The sequence below is a fragment of the Phyllobates terribilis genome, unplaced genomic scaffold, assembly GCF_046119375.1.
Source record: "Phyllobates terribilis strain yellow unplaced genomic scaffold, ASM4611937v1 Scaffold_9__5_contigs__length_417890890, whole genome shotgun sequence".
Classification (NCBI taxonomy): domain Eukaryota; kingdom Metazoa; phylum Chordata; class Amphibia; order Anura; family Dendrobatidae; genus Phyllobates; species Phyllobates terribilis.
The window spans coordinates 300,970,439-300,992,684 of record NW_027362769.1 but is presented as its reverse complement, the minus strand read 5'-3'; the positions used below and the strand labels follow the sequence as shown (position 1 = coordinate 300,992,684).

At 39.1% G+C, this 22,246-nt stretch overlaps 28 non-coding genes across 28 annotated transcripts; 12 read left to right on the top strand and 16 right to left on the bottom strand.

Annotated features, from left to right (window-relative positions):
* The first annotated feature begins 291 nt into the window (after nucleotides 1-291).
* TRNAS-GCU (transfer RNA serine (anticodon GCU)) lies at nucleotides 292-373 on the top strand. The gene has a single exon. It is a non-coding gene; the product is annotated as a tRNA-Ser (tRNA).
* Nucleotides 374-943: 570 nt separating this feature from the next.
* TRNAT-AGU (transfer RNA threonine (anticodon AGU)) lies at nucleotides 944-1,017 on the bottom strand. Its single transcript has one exon. It is a non-coding gene; the product is annotated as a tRNA-Thr (tRNA).
* Nucleotides 1,018-1,600: 583 nt separating this feature from the next.
* TRNAS-GCU (transfer RNA serine (anticodon GCU)) lies at nucleotides 1,601-1,682 on the top strand. The gene has a single exon. It is a non-coding gene; the product is annotated as a tRNA-Ser (tRNA).
* Nucleotides 1,683-2,252: 570 nt separating this feature from the next.
* Nucleotides 2,253-2,326, bottom strand: TRNAT-AGU (transfer RNA threonine (anticodon AGU)). The gene has a single exon. It is a non-coding gene; the product is annotated as a tRNA-Thr (tRNA).
* Nucleotides 2,327-2,909: 583 nt separating this feature from the next.
* TRNAS-GCU (transfer RNA serine (anticodon GCU)) lies at nucleotides 2,910-2,991 on the top strand. The gene has a single exon. It is a non-coding gene; the product is annotated as a tRNA-Ser (tRNA).
* Nucleotides 2,992-3,561: 570 nt separating this feature from the next.
* TRNAT-AGU (transfer RNA threonine (anticodon AGU)) lies at nucleotides 3,562-3,635 on the bottom strand. Its single transcript has one exon. It is a non-coding gene; the product is annotated as a tRNA-Thr (tRNA).
* A 583-nt stretch (nucleotides 3,636-4,218) lies between these two features.
* TRNAS-GCU (transfer RNA serine (anticodon GCU)) lies at nucleotides 4,219-4,300 on the top strand. Its single transcript has one exon. It is a non-coding gene; the product is annotated as a tRNA-Ser (tRNA).
* Nucleotides 4,301-4,870: 570 nt separating this feature from the next.
* TRNAT-AGU (transfer RNA threonine (anticodon AGU)) lies at nucleotides 4,871-4,944 on the bottom strand. Its single transcript has one exon. It is a non-coding gene; the product is annotated as a tRNA-Thr (tRNA).
* A 581-nt stretch (nucleotides 4,945-5,525) lies between these two features.
* TRNAS-GCU (transfer RNA serine (anticodon GCU)) lies at nucleotides 5,526-5,607 on the top strand. Its single transcript has one exon. It is a non-coding gene; the product is annotated as a tRNA-Ser (tRNA).
* A 570-nt stretch (nucleotides 5,608-6,177) lies between these two features.
* Nucleotides 6,178-6,251, bottom strand: TRNAT-AGU (transfer RNA threonine (anticodon AGU)). Its single transcript has one exon. It is a non-coding gene; the product is annotated as a tRNA-Thr (tRNA).
* A 583-nt stretch (nucleotides 6,252-6,834) lies between these two features.
* On the top strand, nucleotides 6,835-6,916 carry TRNAS-GCU (transfer RNA serine (anticodon GCU)). The gene has a single exon. It is a non-coding gene; the product is annotated as a tRNA-Ser (tRNA).
* Nucleotides 6,917-7,486: 570 nt separating this feature from the next.
* On the bottom strand, nucleotides 7,487-7,560 carry TRNAT-AGU (transfer RNA threonine (anticodon AGU)). The gene has a single exon. It is a non-coding gene; the product is annotated as a tRNA-Thr (tRNA).
* A 583-nt stretch (nucleotides 7,561-8,143) lies between these two features.
* TRNAR-UCU (transfer RNA arginine (anticodon UCU)) lies at nucleotides 8,144-8,225 on the top strand. The gene has a single exon. It is a non-coding gene; the product is annotated as a tRNA-Arg (tRNA).
* A 570-nt stretch (nucleotides 8,226-8,795) lies between these two features.
* TRNAT-AGU (transfer RNA threonine (anticodon AGU)) lies at nucleotides 8,796-8,869 on the bottom strand. The gene has a single exon. It is a non-coding gene; the product is annotated as a tRNA-Thr (tRNA).
* Nucleotides 8,870-9,452: 583 nt separating this feature from the next.
* Nucleotides 9,453-9,534, top strand: TRNAS-GCU (transfer RNA serine (anticodon GCU)). Its single transcript has one exon. It is a non-coding gene; the product is annotated as a tRNA-Ser (tRNA).
* A 570-nt stretch (nucleotides 9,535-10,104) lies between these two features.
* On the bottom strand, nucleotides 10,105-10,178 carry TRNAT-AGU (transfer RNA threonine (anticodon AGU)). The gene has a single exon. It is a non-coding gene; the product is annotated as a tRNA-Thr (tRNA).
* A 1,236-nt stretch (nucleotides 10,179-11,414) lies between these two features.
* TRNAT-AGU (transfer RNA threonine (anticodon AGU)) lies at nucleotides 11,415-11,488 on the bottom strand. Its single transcript has one exon. It is a non-coding gene; the product is annotated as a tRNA-Thr (tRNA).
* A 1,230-nt stretch (nucleotides 11,489-12,718) lies between these two features.
* TRNAT-AGU (transfer RNA threonine (anticodon AGU)) lies at nucleotides 12,719-12,792 on the bottom strand. The gene has a single exon. It is a non-coding gene; the product is annotated as a tRNA-Thr (tRNA).
* A 1,236-nt stretch (nucleotides 12,793-14,028) lies between these two features.
* On the bottom strand, nucleotides 14,029-14,102 carry TRNAT-AGU (transfer RNA threonine (anticodon AGU)). The gene has a single exon. It is a non-coding gene; the product is annotated as a tRNA-Thr (tRNA).
* A 1,236-nt stretch (nucleotides 14,103-15,338) lies between these two features.
* TRNAT-AGU (transfer RNA threonine (anticodon AGU)) lies at nucleotides 15,339-15,412 on the bottom strand. Its single transcript has one exon. It is a non-coding gene; the product is annotated as a tRNA-Thr (tRNA).
* Nucleotides 15,413-15,995: 583 nt separating this feature from the next.
* Nucleotides 15,996-16,077, top strand: TRNAS-GCU (transfer RNA serine (anticodon GCU)). Its single transcript has one exon. It is a non-coding gene; the product is annotated as a tRNA-Ser (tRNA).
* Nucleotides 16,078-16,647: 570 nt separating this feature from the next.
* On the bottom strand, nucleotides 16,648-16,721 carry TRNAT-AGU (transfer RNA threonine (anticodon AGU)). The gene has a single exon. It is a non-coding gene; the product is annotated as a tRNA-Thr (tRNA).
* A 583-nt stretch (nucleotides 16,722-17,304) lies between these two features.
* TRNAS-GCU (transfer RNA serine (anticodon GCU)) lies at nucleotides 17,305-17,386 on the top strand. The gene has a single exon. It is a non-coding gene; the product is annotated as a tRNA-Ser (tRNA).
* A 570-nt stretch (nucleotides 17,387-17,956) lies between these two features.
* TRNAT-AGU (transfer RNA threonine (anticodon AGU)) lies at nucleotides 17,957-18,030 on the bottom strand. Its single transcript has one exon. It is a non-coding gene; the product is annotated as a tRNA-Thr (tRNA).
* Nucleotides 18,031-19,266: 1,236 nt separating this feature from the next.
* On the bottom strand, nucleotides 19,267-19,340 carry TRNAT-AGU (transfer RNA threonine (anticodon AGU)). The gene has a single exon. It is a non-coding gene; the product is annotated as a tRNA-Thr (tRNA).
* Nucleotides 19,341-19,923: 583 nt separating this feature from the next.
* On the top strand, nucleotides 19,924-20,005 carry TRNAS-GCU (transfer RNA serine (anticodon GCU)). The gene has a single exon. It is a non-coding gene; the product is annotated as a tRNA-Ser (tRNA).
* Nucleotides 20,006-20,576: 571 nt separating this feature from the next.
* On the bottom strand, nucleotides 20,577-20,650 carry TRNAT-AGU (transfer RNA threonine (anticodon AGU)). The gene has a single exon. It is a non-coding gene; the product is annotated as a tRNA-Thr (tRNA).
* Nucleotides 20,651-21,233: 583 nt separating this feature from the next.
* On the top strand, nucleotides 21,234-21,315 carry TRNAS-GCU (transfer RNA serine (anticodon GCU)). Its single transcript has one exon. It is a non-coding gene; the product is annotated as a tRNA-Ser (tRNA).
* The last annotated feature ends 931 nt before the right edge of the window (nucleotides 21,316-22,246 follow it).

Here is a 22,246-nt window from a genome sequence, read left to right as displayed (position 1 = left end):
TTTGGACTTGTTTTGCTTCCCAGTCATGAGACAGAATAGACAGATTGAAAGAATGCCACTGCAGTGCCAAAAGTAGAAACAATTAGGAATGATTGATAAGTTGCTATTAAAACCCTTTGCACTGGTTCATTTCTGATAAGGTTTGTCCTAATCTAACTTTAGACAATAGATACTCTAGGAGATGAGATGAGGCCACACTGCCAAAAGCCTTTATACAATCTTCAGCAAAAACACCCTGACAGCTTAAAATCCTCATGAGATCTTACCTCCTAATTTTAACTTGGTCATGTAGACGAGGTGGCCGAGTGGTTAAGGCGATGGACTGCTAATCCATTGTGCTCTGCATGCATGGGTTCGAATCCCATCCTCGTCGGTATAATCTGCTTCTTTCCATTTGACGAGATTGGCTTTCATTTTAGGCAAAATGGTGTATACTTCAAGCATGAAAGTTGATTCTTTTCTCTTTCAAGAAAGCTGCTATAGTACTATCGTCTGGTTTCTACATGTTCATGCAGGCAAGTTGGCTGCGTAGTTAAGATGGTACATTAACAATGCAGTTAAGAGATTGAGCTATGCATGCATGGCTTTGAATTCAATCTGTCCTATTTCTTTTCTGATTCTTTTAAGTTTCCAGCTCAAGGTTTTATTTTCTGCCCAAGCAATGAATTCTTCAAACATGAAAGTTTAAATCTTCTACCATTCAAGAAGGCTGCTATCAAACTTTGCTTAGAGAGTCAGATACGTAAGGAGGAGGCATTTCAAAATAGTAAAATAAAATCCACTGGTTTTACTTTTTTCATGCTTGATTCCATCTTTCTTCCTCTTTAGCACTTATAGCAGATTCTTACTCCCACTATTGCACTATCACAGAGACTTAGCAAAGGCCAATTTGATGTTGTCCCACTATGAGGATAGAAAGCTTCATACTGAGAAGATGAAAAGAAGGCACTGCTGAGATTTGAACTCAGGATCTCCTGTTTACTAGACAGGCGCTTTAACCAACTAAGCCACAGCACCACAAGCTGGTGAGGACGGGAAAGCCAGGGAAGATTTAGTCACTAATCGATAATTTCAAGTGGTTAATTGAGCAAAACAACATTGAGCTTCAGTTCCATTCCACGCACAGCAGAAGCATTGAATAAGATGTCGATCTCAGTCATGGCAATTAAGAAACCGAGTATTTTTTGAAGAGCATTTTCGAAAAGGGCCATGACAAATTTGCAGAATGCGACAGAAGCTGTATCGAGAACAAGGGCTTGGGATTTGAAGTTCCATAATTAAATGATCCATCTTTTATCACAGCTGGAAATTGGGACTTGTTTTGCTTCCCAGTCATGAGACAGAATAGACAGATTGAAAGAATGCCACTGCAGTGCCAAAAGTAGAAACAATTAGGAATGATTGATAAGTTGCTATTAAAACCCTTTGCACTGGTTCATTTCTGATAAGGTTTGTCCTAATCTAACTTTAGACAATAGATACTCTAGGAGATGAGATGAGGCCACACTGCCAAAAGCCTTTATACAATCTTCAGCAAAAACACCCTGACAGCTTAAAATCCTCATGAGATCTTACCTCCTAATTTTAACTTGGTCGTGTAGACGAGGGGGCCGAGTGGTTAAGGCGATGGACTGCTAATCTATTGTGCTCTGCATGCATGGGTTCGAATCCCATCCTCGTCGGTATAATCTGCTTCTTTCCATTTGACGAGATTGGCTTTCATTTTAGGCAAAATGGTGTATACTTCAAGCATGAAAGTTGATTCTTTTCTCTTTCAAGAAAGCTGCTATAGTACTATCGTCTGGTTTCTACATGTTCATGCAGGCAAGTTGGCTGCGTAGTTAAGATGGTACATTAACAATGCAGTTAAGAGATTGAGCTATGCATGCATGGCTTTGAATTCAATCTGTCCTATTTCTTTTCTGATTCTTTTAAGTTTCCAGCTCAAGGTTTTATTTTCTGCCCAAGCAATGAATTCTTCAAACATGAAAGTTTAAATCTTCTACCATTCAAGAAGGCTGCTATCAAACTTTGCTTAGAGAGTCAGATACGTAAGGAGGAGGCATTTCAAAATAGTAAAATAAAATCCACTGGTTTTACTTTTTTCATGCTTGATTCCATCTTTCTTCCTCTTTATCACTTATAACAGATTCTTACTCCCACTATTGCACTATCACAGAGACTTAGCAAAGGCCAATTTGATGTTGTCCCACTATGAGGATAGAAAGCTTCATACTGAGAAGATGAAAAGAAGGCACTGCTGAGATTTGAACTCAGGATCTCCTGTTTACTAGACAGGCGCTTTAACCAACTAAGCCACAGCACCACAAGCTGGTGAGGACGGGAAAGCCAGGGAAGATTTAGTCACTAATCGATAATTTCAAGTGGTTAATTGAGCAAAACAACATTGAGCTTCAGTTCCATTCCACGCACAGCAGAAGCATTGAATAAGATGTCGCTCTCAGTCATGGCAATTAAGAAACTGAGTATTTTTTGAAGAGCATTTTCGAAAAGGGCCATGACAAATTTGCAGAATGCGACAGAAGCTGTATCGAGAACAAGGGCTTGGGATTTGAAGTTCCATAATTAAATGATCCATCTTTTATCACAGCTGGAAATTGGGACTTGTTTTGCTTCCCAGTCATGAGACAGAATAGACAGATTGAAAGAATGCCACTGCAGTGCCAAAAGTAGAAACAATTAGGAATGATTGATAAGTTGCTATTAAAACCCTTTGCACTGGTTCATTTCTGATAAGGTTTGTCCTAATCTAACTTTAGACAATAGATACTCTAGGAGATGAGATGAGGCCACACTGCCAAAAGCCTTTATACAATCTTCAGCAAAAACACCCTGACAGCTTAAAATCCTCATGAGATCTTACCTCCTAATTTTAACTTGGTCATGTAGACGAGGTGGCCGAGTGGTTAAGGCGATGGACTGCTAATCCATTGTGCTCTGCATGCATGGGTTCGAATCCCATCCTCGTCGGTATAATCTGCTTCTTTCCATTTGACGAGATTGGCTTTCATTTTAGGCAAAATGGTGTATACTTCAAGCATGAAAGTTGATTCTTTTCTCTTTCAAGAAAGCTGCTATAGTACTATCGTCTGGTTTCTACATGTTCATGCAGGCAAGTTGGCTGCGTAGTTAAGATGGTACATTAACAATGCAGTTAAGAGATTGAGCTATGCATGCATGGCTTTGAATTCAATCTGTCCTATTTCTTTTCTGATTCTTTTAAGTTTCCAGCTCAAGGTTTTATTTTCTGCCCAAGCAATGAATTCTTCAAACATGAAAGTTTAAATCTTCTACCATTCAAGAAGGCTGCTATCAAACTTTGCTTAGAGAGTCAGATACGTAAGGAGGAGGCATTTCAAAATAGTAAAATAAAATCCACTGGTTTTACTTTTTTCATGCTTGATTCCATCTTTCTTCCTCTTTAGCACTTATAGCAGATTCTTACTCCCACTATTGCACTATCACAGAGACTTAGCAAAGGCCAATTTGATGTTGTCCCACTATGAGGATAGAAAGCTTCATACTGAGAAGATGAAAAGAAGGCACTGCTGAGATTTGAACTCAGGATCTCCTGTTTACTAGACAGGCGCTTTAACCAACTAAGCCACAGCACCACAAGCTGGTGAGGACGGGAAAGCCAGGGAAGATTTAGTCACTAATCGATAATTTCAAGTGGTTAATTGAGCAAAACAACATTGAGCTTCAGTTCCATTCCACGCACAGCAGAAGCATTGAATAAGATGTCGATCTCAGTCATGGCAATTAAGAAACCGAGTATTTTTTGAAGAGCATTTTCGAAAAGGGCCATGACAAATTTGCAGAATGCGACAGAAGCTGTATCGAGAACAAGGGCTTGGGATTTGAAGTTCCATAATTAAATGATCCATCTTTTATCACAGCTGGAAATTGGGACTTGTTTTGCTTCCCAGTCATGAGACAGAATAGACAGATTGAAAGAATGCCACTGCAGTGCCAAAAGTAGAAACAATTAGGAATGATTGATAAGTTGCTATTAAAACCCTTTGCACTGGTTCATTTCTGATAAGGTTTGTCCTAATCTAACTTTAGACAATAGATACTCTAGGAGATGAGATGAGGCCACACTGCCAAAAGCCTTTATACAATCTTCAGCAAAAACACCCTGACAGCTTAAAATCCTCATGAGATCTTACCTCCTAATTTTAACTTGGTCATGTAGACGAGGGGGCCGAGTGGTTAAGGCGATGGACTGCTAATCCATTGTGCTCTGCATGCATGGGTTCGAATCCCATCCTCGTCAGTATAATCTGCTTCTTTCCATTTGACAAGAATGGCTTTCATTTTAGGCAAAATGGTGTATACTTCAAGCATGAAAGTTGATTCTTTTCTCTTTCAAGAAAGCTGCTATAGTACTATCGTCTGGTTTCTACATGTTCATGCAGGCAAGTTGGCTGCGTAGTTAAGATGGTACATTAACAATGCAGTTAAGAGATTGAGCTATGCATGCATGGATTTGAATTCAATCTGTCCTATTTCTTTTCTGATTCTTTTAAGTTTCCAGCTCAAGGTTTTATTTTCTGCCCAAGCAATGAATTCTTCAAACATGAAAGTTTAAATCTTCTACCATTCAAGAAGGCTGCTATCAAACTTTGCTTAGAGAGTCAGATACGTAAGGAGGAGGCATTTCAAAATAGTAAAATAAAATCCACTGGTTTTACTTTTTTCATGCTTGATTCCATCTTTCTTCCTCTTTAGCACTTATAACAGATTCTTACTCCCACTATTGCACTATCACAGAGACTTAGCAAAGGCCAATTTGATGTTGTCCCACTATGAGGATAGAAAGCTTCATACTGAGAAGATGAAAAGAAGGCACTGCTGAGATTTGAACTCAGGATCTCCTGTTTACTAGACAGGCGCTTTAACCAACTAAGCCACAGCACCACAAGCTGGTGAGGACGGGAAAGCCAGGGAAGATTTAGTCACTAATCGATAATTTCAAGTGGTTAATTGAGCAAAACAACATTGAGCTTCAGTTCCATTCCACGCACAGCAGAAGCATTGAATAAGATGTCGCTCTCAGTCATGGCAATTAAGAAACCGAGTATTTTTTGAAGAGCATTTTCGAAAAGGGCCATGACAAATTTGCAGAATGCGACAGAAGCTGTATCGAGAACAAGGGCTTGGGATTTGAAGTTCCATAATTAAATGATCCATCTTTTATCACAGCTGGAAATTGGGACTTGTTTTGCTTCCCAGTCATGAGACAGAATAGACAGATTGAAAGAATGCCACTGCAGTGCCAAAAGTAGAAACAATTAGGAATGATTGATAAGTTGCTATTAAAACCCTTTGCACTGGTTCATTTCTGATAAGGTTTGTCCTAATCTCTTTAGACAATAGATACTCTAGGAGATGAGATGAGGCCACACTGCCAAAAGCTTTTATACAATCTTCAGCAAAAACACCCTGACAGCTTAAAATCCTCATGAGATCTTACCTCCTAATTTTAACTTGGTCATGTAGACGAGGTGGCCGAGTGGTTAAGGCGATGGACTGCTAATCCATTGTGCTCTGCATGCATGGGTTCGAATCCCATCCTCGTCGGTATAATCTGCTTCTTTCCATTTGACAAGATTGGCTTTCATTTTAGGCAAAATGGTGTATACTTCAAGCATGAAAGTTGATTCTTTTCTCTTTCAAGAAAGCTGCTATAGTACTATCGTCTGGTTTCTACATGTTCATGCAGGCAAGTTGGCTGCGTAGTTAAGATGGTACATTAACAATGCAGTTAAGAGATTGAGCTATGCATGCATGGCTTTGAATTCAATCTGTCCTATTTCTTTTCTGATTCTTTTAAGTTTCCAGCTCAAGGTTTTATTTTCTGCCCAAGCAATGAATTCTTCAAACATGAAAGTTTAAATCTTCTACCATTCAAGAAGGCTGCTATCAAACTTTGCTTAGAGAGTCAGATACGTAAGGAGGAGGCATTTCAAAATAGTAAAATAAAATCCACTGGTTTTACTTTTTTCATGCTTGATTCCATCTTTCTTCCTCTTTAGCACTTATAGCAGATTCTTACTCCCACTATTGCACTATCACAGAGACTTAGCAAAGGCCAATTTGATGTTGTCCCACTATGAGGATAGAAAGCTTCATACTGAGAAGATGAAAAGAAGGCACTGCTGAGATATGAACTCAGGATCTCCTGTTTACTAGACAGGCGCTTTAACCAACTAAGCCACAGCACCACAAGCTGGTGAGGACGGGAAAGCCAGGGAAGATTTAGTCACTAATCGATAATTTCAAGTGGTTAATTGAGCAAAACAACATTGAGCTTCAGTTCCATTCCACGCACAGCAGAAGCATTGAATAAGATGTCGCTCTCAGTCATGGCAATTAAGAAACCGAGTATTTTTTGAAGAGCATTTTCGAAAAGGGCCATGACAAATTTGCAGAATGCGACAGAAGCTGTATCGAGAACAAGGGCTTGGGATTTGAAGTTCCATAATTAAATGATCCATCTTTTATCACAGCTGGAAATTGGGACTTGTTTTGCTTCCCAGTCATGAGACAGAATAGACATATTGAAAGAATGCCACTGCAGTGCCAAAAGTAGAAACAATTAGGAATGATTGATAAGTTGCTATTAAAACCCTTTGCACTGGTTCATTTCTGATAAGGTTTGTCCTAATCTAACTTTAGACAATAGATACTCTAGGAGATGAGATGAGGCCACACTGCCAAAAGCCTTTATACAATCTTCAGCAAAAACACCCTGACAGCTTAAAATGCTCATGAGATCTTACCTCCTAATTTTAACTTGGTCATGTAGACGAGGTGGCCGAGTGGTTAAGGCGATGGACTGCTAATCCATTGTGCTCTGCATGCATGGGTTCGAGTCCCATCCTCGTCGGTATAATCTGCTTCTTTCCATTTGACAAGATTGGCTTTCATTTTAGGCAAAATGGTGTATACTTCAAGCATGAAAGTTGATTCTTTTCTCTTTCAAGAAAGCTGCTATAGTACTATCGTCTGGTTTCTACATGTTCATGCAGGCAAGTTGGCTGCGTAGTTAAGATGGTACATTAACAATGCAGTTAAGAGATTGAGCTATGCATGCATGGTTTTGAATTCAATCTGTCCTATTTCTTTTCTGATTCTTTTAAGTTTCCAGCTCAAGGTTTTATTTTCTGCCCAAGCAATGAATTCTTCAAACATGAAAGTTTAAATCTTCTACCATTCAAGAAGGCTGCTATCAAACTTTGCTTAGAGAGTCAGATACGTAAGGAGGAGGCATTTCAAAATAGTAAAATAAAATCCACTGGTTTTACTTTTTTCATGCTTGATTCCATCTTTCTTCCTCTTTAGCACTTATAGCAGATTCTTACTCCCACTATTGCACTATCACAGAGACTTAGCAAAGGCCAATTTGATGTTGTCCCACTATGAGGATAGAAAGCTTCATAGTAAGAAGATGAAAAGAAGGCACTGCTGAGATTTGAACTCAGGATCTCCTGTTTACTAGACAGGCGCTTTAACCAACTAAGACACAGCACCACATGCTGGTGAGGACGGGAAAGCCAGGGAAGATTTAGTCACTAATCGATAATTTCAAGTGGTTAATTGCGCAAAACAACATTGAGCTTCAGTTCCATTCCAAGCACAGCAGAAGCATTGAATAAAATGTCGCTCTCAGTCATGGCAATTAAGAAACCGAGTATTTTTTGAAGAGCATTCTCGAAAAGGACCATGACAAATATGCAGAATGCGACAGAAGCTGTATCGAGAACAAGGGCTTGGGATTTGAAGTTCCATAATTAAATGATCCATCTTTTATCACAGCTGGAAATTGGGACTTGTTTTGCTTCCCAGTCATGAGACAGAACAGACAGATTGAAAGAATGCCGCTGCAGTGCCAAAAGTAGAAACAATTAGGAATGATTGATAAGTTGCTATTAAAACCCTTTGCACTGGTTCATTTCTGATAAGGTTTGTCCTAATCTAACTTTAGACAATAGATACTCTAGGAGATGAGATGAGGCCACACTGCCAAAAGCCTTTATACAATCTTCAGCAAAAACACCCTGACAGCTTAAAATCCTCATGAGATCTTACCTCCTAATTTAGACTTGGTCATGTAGACGAGGTGGCCGAGTGGTTAAGGCGATGGACTTCTAATCCATTGTGCTCTGCATGCATGGGTTTGAATCCCATCCTCGTCGGTATAATCTGCTTCTATCCATTTGACAAGATTGGCTTTCATTTTAGGCAAAATGGTGTATACTTCAAGCATGAAATTTGATTCTTTTCTCTTTCAAGAAAGCTGCTATAGTACTATCGTCTGGTTTCTACATGTTCATGCAGGCAAGTTGGTTGCGTAGTTAAGATGGTACATTAACAATGCAGTTAAGAGATTGAGCTATGCATGCATGGCTTTGAATTCAATCTGTCCTATTTCTTTTCTGATTATTTTAAGTTTCCAGCTCAAGGTTTTATTTTCTGCCCAAGCAATGAATTCTTCAAACATGAAAGTTTAAATCTTCTACCATTCAAGAAGGCTGCTATCAAACTTTGCTTAGAGAGTCAGATACGTAAGGAGGAGGCATTTCAAAATAGTAAAATAAAATCCACTGGTTTTACTTTTTTCATGCTTGATTCCATCTTTCTTCCTCTTTAGCACTTATAGCAGATTCTTACTCCCACTATTGCACTATCACAGAGACTTAGCAAAGGCCAATTTGATGTTGTCCCACTATGAGGATAGAAAGCTTCATACTGAGAAGATGAAAAGAAGGCACTGCTGAGATTTGAACTCAGGATCTCCTGTTTACTAGACAGGCGCTTTAACCAACTAAGCCACAGCACCACAAGCTGGTGAGGACGGGAAAGCCAGGGAAGATTTAGTCACTAATCGATAATTTCAAGTGGTTAATTGCGCAAAACAACATTGAGCTTCAGTTCCATTCCAAGCACAGCAGAAGCATTGAATAAGATGTCGCTCTCAGTCATGGCAATTAAGAAACCGAGTATTTTTTGAAGAGCATTCTCGAAAAGGACCATGACAAATTTGCAGAATGCGACAGAAGCTGTATCGAGAACAAGGGCTTGGGATTTGAAGTTCCATAATTAAATGATCCATCTTTTATCACAGCTGGAAATTGGGACTTGTTTTGTTTCCCAGTCATGAGACAGAATAGACAGATTGAAAGAATGCCGCTGCAGTGCCAAAAGTAGAAACAATTAGGAATGATTGATAAGTTGCTATTAAAACCCTTTGCACTGGTTCATTTCTGATAAGGTTTGTCCTAATCTAACTTTAGACAATAGATACTCTAGGAGATGAGATGAGGCCACACTGCCAAAAGCCTTTATACAATCTTCAGCAAAAACACCCTGACAGCTTAAAATCCTCATGAGATCTTACCTCCTAATTTAGACTTGGTCATGTAGACGAGGTGGCCGAGTGGTTAAGGCGATGGACTGCTAATCCATTGTGCTCTGCATGCATGCGTTCGAGTTCCATCCTCGTCGGTATAATCTGCTTCTTTCCATTTGACAAGATTGGCTTTCATTTTAGGCAAAATGGTGTATACTTCAAGCATGAAAGTTGATTCTTTTCTCTTTCAAGAAAGCTGCTATAGTACTATCGTCTGGTTTCTACATGTTCATGCAGGCAAGTTGGCTGCGTAGTTAAGATGGTACATTAACAATGCAGTTAAGAGATTGAGCTATGCATGCATGGCTTTGAATTCAATCTGTCCTATTTCTTTTCTGATTCTTTTAAGTTTCCAGCTCAAGGTTTTATTTTCTGCCCAAGCAATGAATTCTTCAAACATGAAAGTTTAAATCTTCTACCATTCAAGAAGGCTGCTATCAAACTTTGCTTAGAGAGTCAGATACGTAAGGAGGAGGCATTTCAAAATAGTAAAATAAAATCCACTGGTTTTACTTTTTTCATGCTTGATTCCATATTTCTTCCTCTTTAGCACTTATAGCAGATTCTTACTCCCACTATTGCACTATCACAGAGACTTAGCAAAGGCCAATTTGATGTTGTCCCACTATGAGGATGGAAAGCTTCATACTGAGAAGATGAAAAGAAGGCACTGCTGAGATTTGAACTCAGGATCTCCTGTTTACTAGACAGGCACTTTAACCAACTAAGCCACAGCACCACAAGCTGGTGAGGATGGGAAAGCCAGGGAAAATTTTGTCACTAATCGATAATTTCAAGTGGTTAATTGAGCAAAACAACATTGAGCTTCAGTTCCATTCCACGCACAGCAGAAGCATTCTATAAGATGTCGCTCTCAGTCATGGCAATTAAGAAACCGAGTATTTTTTGAAGAGCATTCTCGAAAAGGACCATGACAAATTTGCAGAATGCGACAGAAGCTGTATCGAGAACAAGGGCTTGGGATTTGAAGTTCCATAATTAAATGATCCATCTTTTATCACAGCTGGAAATTGGGACTTGTTTTGCTTCCCAGTCATGAGACAGAATAGACAGATTGAAAGAATGCCACTGCAGTGCCAAAAGTAGAAACAATTAAGAATGATTGATAAGTTGCTATTAAAACCCTTTGCACTGGTTCATTTCTGATAAGGTTTGTCCTAATCTAACTTTAGACAATAGATACTCTAGGAGATGAGATGAGGCCACACTGCCAAAAGCCTTTATACAATCTTCAGCAAAAACACCCTGACAGCTTAAAATCCTCATGAGATCTTACCTCCTAATTTTAACTTGGTCATGTAGACGAGGGGGCCGAGTGGTTAAGGCGATGGACTGCTAATCCATTGTGCTCTGCATGCATGGGTTTGAATCCCATCCTCATCGGTATAATCTGCTTCTTTCACTTTGACAAGATTGGCTTTCATTTTTAGGCAAAATGGTGTATACTTCAAGCATGAAAGTTGATTCTTTTCTCTTTCAAGAAAGCTGCTATAGTACTATCGTCTGGTTTCTACATGTTCATGCAGGCAAGTTGGCTGCGTAGTTAAGATGGTACATTAACAATGCAGTTAAGAGATTGAGCTATGCATGCATGGCTTTGAATTCAATCTGTCCTATTTCTTTTCTGATTCTTTTAAGTTTCCAGCTCAAGGTTTTATTTTCTGCCCAAGCAATGAATTCTTCAAACATGAAAGTTTAAATCTTCTACCATTCAAGAAGGCTGCTATCAAACTTTGCTTAGAGAGTCAGATACGTAAGGAGGAGGCATTTCAAAATAGTAAAATAAAATCCACTGGTTTTACTTTTTTCATGCTTGATTCCATCTTTCTTCCTCTTTAGCACTTATAGCAGATTCTTACTCCCACTATTGCACTATCACAGAGACTTAGCAAAGGCCAATTTGATGTTGTCCCACTATGAGAATAGAAAGCTTCATACTGAGAAGATGAAAAGAAGGCACTGCTGAGATTTGAACTCAGGATCTCCTGTTTACTAGACAGGCGCTTTAACCAACTAAGACACAGCACCACAAGCTGGTGAGGACGGGAAAGCCAGGGAAGATTTAGTCACTAATCGATAATTTCAAGTGGTTAATTGCTCAAAACAACATTGAGCTTCAGTTCCATTCCAAGCACAGCAGAAGCATTGAATAAAATGTCGCTCTCAGTCATGGCAATTAAGAAACCGAGTATTTTTTGAGGAGCATTCTCGAAAAGGACCATGACAAATTTGCAGAATGCGACAGAAGCTGTATCGAGAACAAGGGCTTGGGATTTGAAGTTCCATAATTAAATGATCCATCTTTTATCACAGCTGGAAATTGGGACTTGTTTTGCTTCCCAGTCATGAGACAGAACAGACAGATTGAAAGAATGCCGCTGCAGTGCCAAAAGTAGAAACAATTAGGAATGATTGATAAGTTGCTATTAAAACCCTTTGCACTGGTTCATTTCTGATAAGGTTTGTCCTAATCTAACTTTAGACAATAGATACTCTAGGAGATGAGATGAAGCCACACTGCCAAAAGCCTTTATACAATCTTCAGCAAAAACACCCTGACAGCTTAAAATCCTCATGAGATCTTACCTCCTAATTTAGACTTGGTCATGTAGGTGGCCGAGTGGTTAAGGCGATGGACTGCTAATCCATTGTGCTCTGCATGCATGGGTTTGAATCCCATCCTCGTCGGTATAATCTGCTTCTATCCATTTGACAAGATTGGCTTTCATTTTAGGCAAAATGGTGTATACTTCAAGCATGAAAGTTGATTCTTTTCTCTTTCAAGAAAGCTGCTATAGTACTATCGTCTGGTTTCTACATGTTCATGCAGGCAAGTTGGCTGCGTAGTTAAGATGGTACATTAACAATGCAGTTAAGAGATTGAGCTATGCATGCATGGCTTTGAATTCAATCTGTTCTATTTCTTTTCTGATTCTTTTAAGTTTCCAGCTCAAGGTTTTATTTTCTGCCCAAGCAATGAATTCTTCAAACATGAAAGTTTAAATCTTCTACCATTCAAGAAGGCTGCTATCAAACTTTGCTTAGAGAGTCAGATACGTAAGGAGGAGGCATTTCAAAATAGTAAAATAAAATCCACTGGTTTTACTTTTTTCATGCTTGATTCCATCTTTCTTCCTCTTTAGCACTTATAGCAGATTCTTACTCCCACTATTGCACTATCACAGAGACTTAGCAAAGGCCAATTTGATGTTGTCCCACTATGAGGATAGAAAGCTTCATAGTGAGAAGATGAAAAGAAGGCACTGCTGAGATTTGAACTCAGGATCTCCTGTTTACTAGACAGGCGCTTTAACCAACTAAGACACAGCACCACAAGCTGGTGAGGACGGGAAAGCCAGGGAAAATTTTGTCACTAATCGATAATTTCAAGTGGTTAATTGAGCAAAACAACATTGAGCTTCAGTTCCATTCCACGCACAGCAGAAGCATTGAATAAGATATCGCTCTCAGTCATGGCAATTAAGAAACCGAGTATTTTTTGTAGAGCATTCTCGAAAAGGACCATGACAAATTTGCAGAATGCGACAGAAGCTGTATCGAGAACAAGGGCTTGGGATTTGAAGTTCCATAATTAAATGATCCATCTTTTATCACAGCTGGAAATTGGGACTTGTTTTGCTTCCCAGTCATGAGACAGAATAGACAGATTGAAAGAATGCCACTGCAGTGCCAAAAGTAGAAACAATTAGGAATGATTGATAAGTTGCTATTAAAACCCTTTGCACTGGTTCATTTCTGATAAGGTTTGTCCTAATCTAACTTTAGACAATAGATACTCTAGGAGATGAGATGAGGCCACACTGCCAAAAGCCTTTATACAATCTTCAGCAAAAACACCCTGACAGCTTAAAATCCTCATGAGATCTTACCTCCTAATTTTAACTTGGTCATGTAGACGAGGGGGCCGAGTGGTTAAGGCGATGGACTGCTAATCCATTGTGCTCTGCATGCATGGGTTTGAATCCCATCCTCATCGGTATAATCGGTTTCTTTCACTTTGATAAGATTGGCTTTCATTTTTAGGCAAAATGGTGTATACTTCAAGCATGAAAGTTGATTCTTTTCTCTTTCAAGAAAGCTGCTATAGTACTATCGTCTGGTTTCTACATGTTCATGCAGGCAAGTTGGCTGCGTAGTTAAGATGGTACATTAACAATGCAGTTAAGAGATTGAGCTATGCATGCATGGCTTTGAATTCAATCTGTCCTATTTCTTTTCTGATTCTTTTAAGTTTCCAGCTCAAGGTTTTAATTTCTGCCCAAGCAATGAATTCTTCAAACATGAAAGTTTAAATCTTCTACCATTCAAGAAGGCTGCTATCAAACTTTGCTTAGAGAGTCAGATACGTAAGGAGGAGGCATTTCAAAATAGTAAAATAAAATCCACTGGTTTTACTTTTTTCATGCTTGATTCCATCTTTCTTCCTCTTTAGCACTTATAGCAGATTCTTACTCCCACTATTGCACTATCACAGAGACTTAGCAAAGGCCAATTTGATGTTGTCCCACTAAGAGGATAGAAAGCTTCATAGTGAGAAGATGAAAAGAAGGCACTGCTGAGATTTGAACTCAGGATCTCCTGTTTACTAGACAGGCGCTTTAACCAACTAAGACACAGCACCACAAGCTGGTGAGGACGGGAAAGCCAGGGAAGATTTAGTCACTAATCGATAATTTCAAGTGGTTAATTGCGCAAAACAACATTGAGCTTCAGTTCCATTCCAAGCACAGCAGAAGCATTGAATAAAATGTCACTCTCAGTCATGGCAATTAAGAAACCGAGTATTTTTTGAAGAGCATTCTCGAAAAGGACCATGACAAATTTGCAGAATGCGACAGAAGCTGTATCGAGAACAAGGGCTTGGGATTTGAAGTTCCATAATTAAATGATCCATCTTTTATCACAGCTGGAAATTGGGACTTGTTTTGCTTCCCAGTCATGAGACAGAATAGACAGATTGAAAGAATGCCACTGCAGTGCCAAAAGTAGAAACAATTAGGAATGATTGATAAGTTGCTATTAAAACCCTTTGCACTGGTTCATTTCTGATAAGGTTTGTCCTAATCTAACTTTAGACAATAGATACTCTAGGAGATGAGATGAGGCCACACTGCCAAAAGCCTTTATACAATCTTCAGCAAAAACACCCTGACAGCTTAAAATCCTCATGAGATCTTACCTCCTAATTTTAACTTGGTCATGTAGACGAGGGGGCCGAGTGGTTAAGGCGATGGACTGCTAATCCATTGTGCTCTGCATGCATGGGTTTGAATCCCATCCTCATCGGTATAATCGGTTTCTTTCACTTTGATAAGATTGGCTTTCATTTTTAGGCAAAATGGTGTATACTTCAAGCATGAAAGTTGATTCTTTTCTCTTTCAAGAAAGCTGCTATAGTACTATCGTCTGGTTTCTACATGTTCATGCAGGCAAGTTGGCTGCGTAGTTAAGATGGTACATTAACAATGCAGTTAAGAGATTGAGCTATGCATGCATGGCTTTGAATTCAATCTGTCCTATTTCTTTTCTGATTCTTTTAAGTTTCCAGCTCAAGGTTTTAATTTCTGCCCAAGCAATGAATTCTTCAAACATGAAAGTTTAAATCTTCTACCATTCAAGAAGGCTGCTATCAAACTTTGCTTAGAGAGTCAGATACGTAAGGAGGAGGCATTTCAAAATAGTAAAATAAAATCCACTGGTTTTACTTTTTTCATGCTTGATTCCATCTTTCTTCCTCTTTAGCACTTATAGCAGATTCTTACTCCCACTATTGCACTATCACAGAGACTTAGCAAAGGCCAATTTGATGTTGTCCCACTATGAGGATAGAAAGCTTCATAGTGAGAAGATGAAAAGAAGGCACTGCTGAGATTTGAACTCAGGATCTCCTGTTTACTAGACAGGCGCTTTAACCAACTAAGACACAGCACCACAAGCTGGTGAGGACGGGAAAGCCAGGGAAGATTTAGTCACTAATCGATAATTTCAAGTGGTTAATTGCGCAAAACAACATTGAGCTTCAGTTCCATTCCAAGCACAGCAGAAGCATTGAATAAAATGTCGCTCTCAGTCATGGCAATTAAGAAACCGAGTATTTTTTGAAGAGCATTCTCGAAAAGGACCATGACAAATTTGCAGAATGCGACAGAAGCTGTATCGAGAACAAGGGCTTGGGATTTGAAGTTCCATAATTAAATGATCCATCTTTTATCACAGCTGGAAATTGGGACTTGTTTTGCTTCCCAGTCATGAGACAGAACAGACAGATTGAAAGAATGCCGCTGCAGTGCCAAAAGTAGAAACAATTAGGAATGATTGATAAGTTGCTATTAAAACCCTTTGCACTGGTTCATTTCTGATAAGGTTTGTCCTAATCTAACTTTAGACAATAGATACTCTAGGAGATGAGATGAGGCCACACTGCCAAAAGCCTTTATACAATCTTCAGCAAAAACACCCTGACAGCTAAAAATCCTCATGAGATCTTACCTCCTAATTTAGACTTGGTCATGTAGACGAGGTGGCCGAGTGGTTAAGGTGATGGACTGCTAATCCATTGTGCTCTGCATGCATTGGTTCGAATCCCATCCTCGTCGGTATAATCTGCTTCTTTCCATTTGACAAGATTGGCTTTCATTTTAGGCAAAATGGTGTATACTTCAAGCATGAAAGTTGATTCTTTTCTCTTTCAAGAAAGCTGCTATAGTACTATCGTCTGGTTTCTACATGTTCATGCAGGCAAGTTGGCTGCGTAGTTAAGATGGTACATTAACAATGCAGTTAAGAGATTGAGCTATGCATGCATGGCTTTGAATTCAATCTGTCCTATTTCTTTTCTGATTCTTTTAAGTTTCCAGCTCAAGGTTTTATTTTCTGCCCAAGCAATGAATTCTTCAAACATGAAAGTTTAAATCTTCTACCATTCAAGAAGGCTGCTATCAAACTTTGCTTAGAGAGTCAGATACGTAAGGAGGAGGCATTTCAAAATAGTAAAATAAAATCCACTGGTTTTACTTTTTTCATGCTTGATTCCATCTTTCTTCCTCTTTAGCACTTATAGCAGATTCTTACTCCCACTATTGCACTATCACAGAGACTTAGCAAAGGCCAATTTGATGTTGTCCCACTATGAGGATAGAAAGCTTCATAGTGAGAAGATGAAAAGAAGGCACTGCTGAGATTTGAACTCAGGATCTCCTGTTTACTAGACAGGCGCTTTAACCAACTAAGACACAGCACCACAAGCTGGTGAGGACGGGAAAGCCAGGGAAGATTTAGTCACTAATCGATAATTTCAAGTGGTTAATTGCGCAAAACAACATTGAGCTTCAGTTCCATTCCAAGCACAGCAGAAGCATTGAATAAAATGTCGCTCTCAGTCATGGCAATTAAGAAACCGAGTATTTTTTGAAGAGCATTCTCGAAAAGGACCATGACAAATTTGCAGAATGCGACAGAAGCTGTATCGAGAACAAGGGCTTGGGATTTGAAGTTCCATAATTAAATGATCCATCTTTTATCACAGCTGGAAATTGGGACTTGTTTTGCTTCCCAGTCATGAGACAGAACAGACAGATTGAAAGAATGCCGCTGCAGTGCCAAAAGTAGAAACAATTAGGAATGATTGATAAGTTGCTATTAAAACCCTTTGCACTGGTTCATTTCTGATAAGGTTTGTCCTAATCTAACTTTAGACAATAGATACTCTAGGAGATGAGATGAGGCCACACTGCCAAAAGCCTTTATACAATCTTCAGCAAAAACACCCTGACAGCTTAAAATCCTCATGAGATCTTACCTCCTAATTTAGACTTGGTCATGTAGACGAGGTGGCCGAGTGTTTAAGGCGATGGACTGCTAATCCATTGTGCTCTGCATGCATTGGTTCGAATCCCATCCTCGTCAGTATAATCTGCTTCTTTCCATTTGACAAGATTGGCTTTCATTTTAGGCAAAATGGTGTATACTTCAAGCATGAAAGTTGATTCTTTTCTCTTTCAAGAAAGCTGCTATAGTACTATCGTCTGGTTTCTACATGTTCATGCAGGCAAGTTGGCTGCGTAGTTAAGATGGTACATTAACAATGCAGTTAAGAGATTGAGCTATGCATGCATGGATTTGAATTCAATCTGTCCTATTTCTTTTCTGATTCTTTTAAGTTTCCAGCTCAAGGTTTTAATTTCTGCCCAAGCAATGAATTCTTCAAACATGAAAGATTATATCTTCTACCATTCAAGAAGGCTGCTATCAAACTTTGCTTAGAGAGTCAGATACGTAAGGAGGAGGCATTTCAAAATAGTAAAATAAAATCCACTGGTTTTACTTTTTTCATGCTTGATTCCATCTTTCTTCCTCTTTAGCACTTATAGCAGATTCTTACTCCCACTATTGCACTATCACAGAGACTTAGCAAAGGCCAATTTGATGTTGTCCCACTATGAGGATAGAAAGCTTCATACTGAGAAGATGAAAAGAAGGCACTGCTGAGATTTGAACTCAGGATCTCCTGTTTACTAGACAGGCGCTTTAACCAACTAAGACACAGCACCACAAGCTGGTGAGGACGGGAAAGCCAGGGAAGATTTAGTCACTAATCGATAATTTCAAGTGGTTAATTGCGCAAAACAACATTGAGCTTCAGTTCCATTCCACGCACAGCAGAAGCATTGAATAAGATATCGCTCTCAGTCATGGCAATTAAGAAATCGAGTATTTTTTGTAGACCATTCTCGAAAAGGACCATGACAAATTTGCAGAATGCGACAGAAGCTGTATCGAGAACAAGGGCTTGGGATTTGAAGTTCCATAATTAAATGATCCATCTTTTATCACAGCTGGAAATTGGGACTTGTTTTGCTTCCCAGTTATGAGACAGAATAGACAGATTGAAAGAATGCCACTGCAGTGCCAAAAGTAGAAACAATTAGGAATGATTGATAAGTTGCTTTTAAAACCCTTTGCACTGGTTCATTTCTGATAAGGTTTGTCCTAATCTAACTTTAGACAATAGATACTCTAGGAGATGAGATGAGGCCACACTGCCAAAAGCCTTTATACAATCTTCAGCAAAAACACCCTGACAGCTTAAAATCCTCATGAGATCTTACCTCCTAATTTTAACTTTGTCATGTAGACGAGGGGGCCGAGTGGTTAAGGCGATGGACTGCTAATCCATTGTGCTCTGCATGCATGTGTTTGAATCCCATCCTCATCGGTATAATCTGTTTGTTTCACTTTGATAAGATTGGCTTTCATTTTTAGGCAAAATGGTGTATACTTCAAGCATGAAAGTTGATTCTTTTCTCTTTCAAGAAAGCTGCTATAGTACTATCGTCTGGTTTCTACATGTTCATGCAGGCAAGTTGGCTGCGTAGTTAAGATGGTACATTAACAATGCAGTTAAGAGATTGAGCTATGCATGCATGGCTTTGAATTCAATCTGTCCTATTTCTTTTCTGATTCTTTTAAGTTTCCAGCTCAAGGTTTTATTTTCTGCCCAAGCAATGAATTCTTCAAACATGAAAGTTTAAATCTTCTACCATTCAAGAAGGCTGCTATCAAACTTTGCTTAGAGAGTCAGATACGTAAGGAGGAGGCATTTCAAAATAGTAAAATAAAATCCACTGGTTTTACTTTTTTCATGCTTGATTCCATCTTTCTTCCTCTTTAGCACTTATAGCAGATTCTTACTCCCACTATTGCACTATCACAGAGACTTAGCAAAGGCCAATTTGATGTTGTCCCACTATGAGGATAGAAAGCTTCATACTGAGAAGATGAAAAGAAGGCACTGCTGAGATTTGAACTCAGGATCTCCTGTTTACTAGACAGGCGCTTTAACCAACTAAGCCACAGCACCACAAGCTGGTGAGGACGGGAAAGCCAGGGAAGATTTAGTCACTAATCGATAATTTCAAGTGGTTAATTGAGCAAAACAACATTGAGCTTCAGTTCCATTCCACGCACAGCAGAAGCATTGAATAAGATGTCGCTCTCAGTCATGGCAATTAAGAAACCGAGTATTTTTTGAAGAGCATTCTCGAAAAGGACCATGACAAATTTGCAGAATGCGACAGAAGCTGTATCGAGAACAAGGGCTTGGGATTTGAAGTTCCATAATTAAATGATCCATCTTTTATCACAGCTGGAAATTGGGACTTGTTTTGCTTCCCAGTCATGAGACAGAATAGACAGATTGAAAGAATGCCGCTGCAGTGCCAAAAGTAGAAACAATTAGGAATGATTGATAAGTTGCTATTAAAACCCTTTGCACTGGTTCATTTCTGATAAGGTTTGTCCTAATCTAACTTTAGACAATAGATACTCTAGGAGATGAGATGAGGCCACACTGCCAAAAGCCTTTATACAATCTTCAGCAAAAACACCCTGACAGCTTAAAATCCTCATGAGATCTTACCTCCTAATTTAGACTTGGTCATGTAGACGAGGTGGCCGAGTGGTTAAGGTGATGGACTGCTAATCCATTGTGCTCTGCATGCATGGGTTCGAGTCCCATCCTCGTCGGTATAATCTGCTTCTTTCCATTTGACAAGATTGGCTTTCATTTTTAGGCAAAATGGTGTATACTTCAAGCATGAAAGTTGATTCTTTTCTCTTTCAAGAAAGCTGCTATAGTACTATCGTCTGGTTTCTACATGTTCATGCAGGCAAGTTGGCTGCGTAGTTAAAATGGTACATTAACAATGCAGTTAAGAGATTGAGCTATGCATGCATGGCTTTGAATTCAATCTGTCCTATTTCTTTTCTGATTCTTTTAAGTTTCCAGCTCAAGGTTTTATTTTCTGCCCAAGCAATGAATTCTTCAAACATGAAAGTTTAAATCTTCTACCATTCAAGAAGGCTGCTATCAAACTTTGCTTAGAGAGTCAGATACGTAAGGAGGAGGCATTTCAAAATAGTAAAATAAAATCCACTGGTTTTACTTTTTTCATGCTTGATTCCATCTTTCTTCCTCTTTAGCACTTATAGCAGATTCTTACTCCCACTATTGCACTATCACAGAGACTTAGCAAAGGCCAATTTGATGTTGTCCCACTATGAGGATAGAAAGCTTCATAGTGAGAAGATGAAAAGAAGGCACTGCTGAGATTTGAACTCAGGATCTCCTGTTTACTAGACAGGCGCTTTAACCAACTAAGACACAGCACCACAAGCTGGTGAGGACGGGAAAGCCAGGGAAGATTTAGTCACTAATCGATAATTTCAAGTGGTTAATTGCGCAAAACAACATTGAGCTTCAGTTCCATTCCAAGCACAGCAGAAGCATTGAAAAAAATGTCGCTCTCAGTCATGGCAATTAAGAAACCGAGTATTTTTTGAAGAGCATTCTCGAAAAGGACCATGACAAATTTGCAGAATGCGACAGAAGCTGTATCGAGAACAAGGGCTTGGGATTTGAAGTTCCATAATTGAATGATCCATCTTTTATCACAGCTGGAAATTGGGACTTGTTTTGCTTCCAAGTCATGAGACAGAACAGACAGATTGAAAGAATGCCGCTGCAGTGCCAAAAGTAGAAACAATTAGGAATGATTGATAAGTTGCTATTAAAACCCTTTGCACTGGTTCATTTCTGATAAAGTTTGTCCTAATCTAACTTTAGACAATAGATATTCTAGGAGATGAGATGAGGCCACACTGCCAAAAGCCTTTATACAATCTTCAGCAAAAACACCCTGACAGCTTAAAATCCTCATGAGATCTTACCTCCTAATTTAAACTTGGTCATGTAGACGAGGTGGCCGAGTGGTTAAGGCGATGGACTGCTAATCCATTGTGCTCTGCATGCATGGGTTCGAGTCCCATCCTCGTCGGTATAATCTGCTTCTTTCCATTTGACAAGATTGGCTTTTATTTTAGGCAAAATGGTGTATACTTCAAGCATGAAAGTTGATTCTTTTCTCTTTCAAGAAAGCTGCTATAGTACTATCGTCTGGTTTCTACATGTTCATGCAGGCAAGTTGGCTGCGTAGTTAAGATGGTACATTAACAATGCAGTTAAGAGATTGAGCTATGCATGCATGGATTTGAATTCAATCTGTCCTATTTCTTTTCTGATTCTTTTAAGTTTCCAGCTCAAGGTTTTATTTTCTGCCCAAGCAATGAATTCTTCAAACATGAAAGATTATATCTTCTACCATTCAAGAAGGCTGCTATCAAACTTTGCTTAGAGAGTCAGATACGTAAGGAGGAGGCATTTCAAAATAGTAAAATAAAATCCACTGGTTTTACTTTTTTCATGCTTGATTCCATATTTCTTCCTCTTTAGCACTTATAGCAGATTCTTACTCCCACTATTGCACTATCACAGAGACTTAGCAAAGGCCAATTTGATGTTGTCCCACTATGAGGATGGAAAGCTTCATAGTGAGAAGATGAAAAGAAGGCACTGCTGAGATGTGAACTCAGGATCTCCTGTTTACTAGACAGGCGCTTTAACCAACTAAGACACAGCACCACAAGCTGGTGAGGACGGGAAAGCCAGGGAAGATTTAGTCACTAATCGATAATTTCAAGTGGTTAATTGCGCAAAACAACATTGAGCTTCAGTTCCATTCCACGCACAGCAGAAGCATTGAATAAGATGTCGCTCTCAGTCATGGCAATTAAGAAACCGAGTATTTTTTGTAGAGCATTCTCGAAAAGGACCATGACAAATTTGCAGAATGCGACAGAAGCTGTATCGAGAACAAGGGCTTGGGATTTGAAGTTCCATAATTAAATGATCCATCTTTTATCACAGCT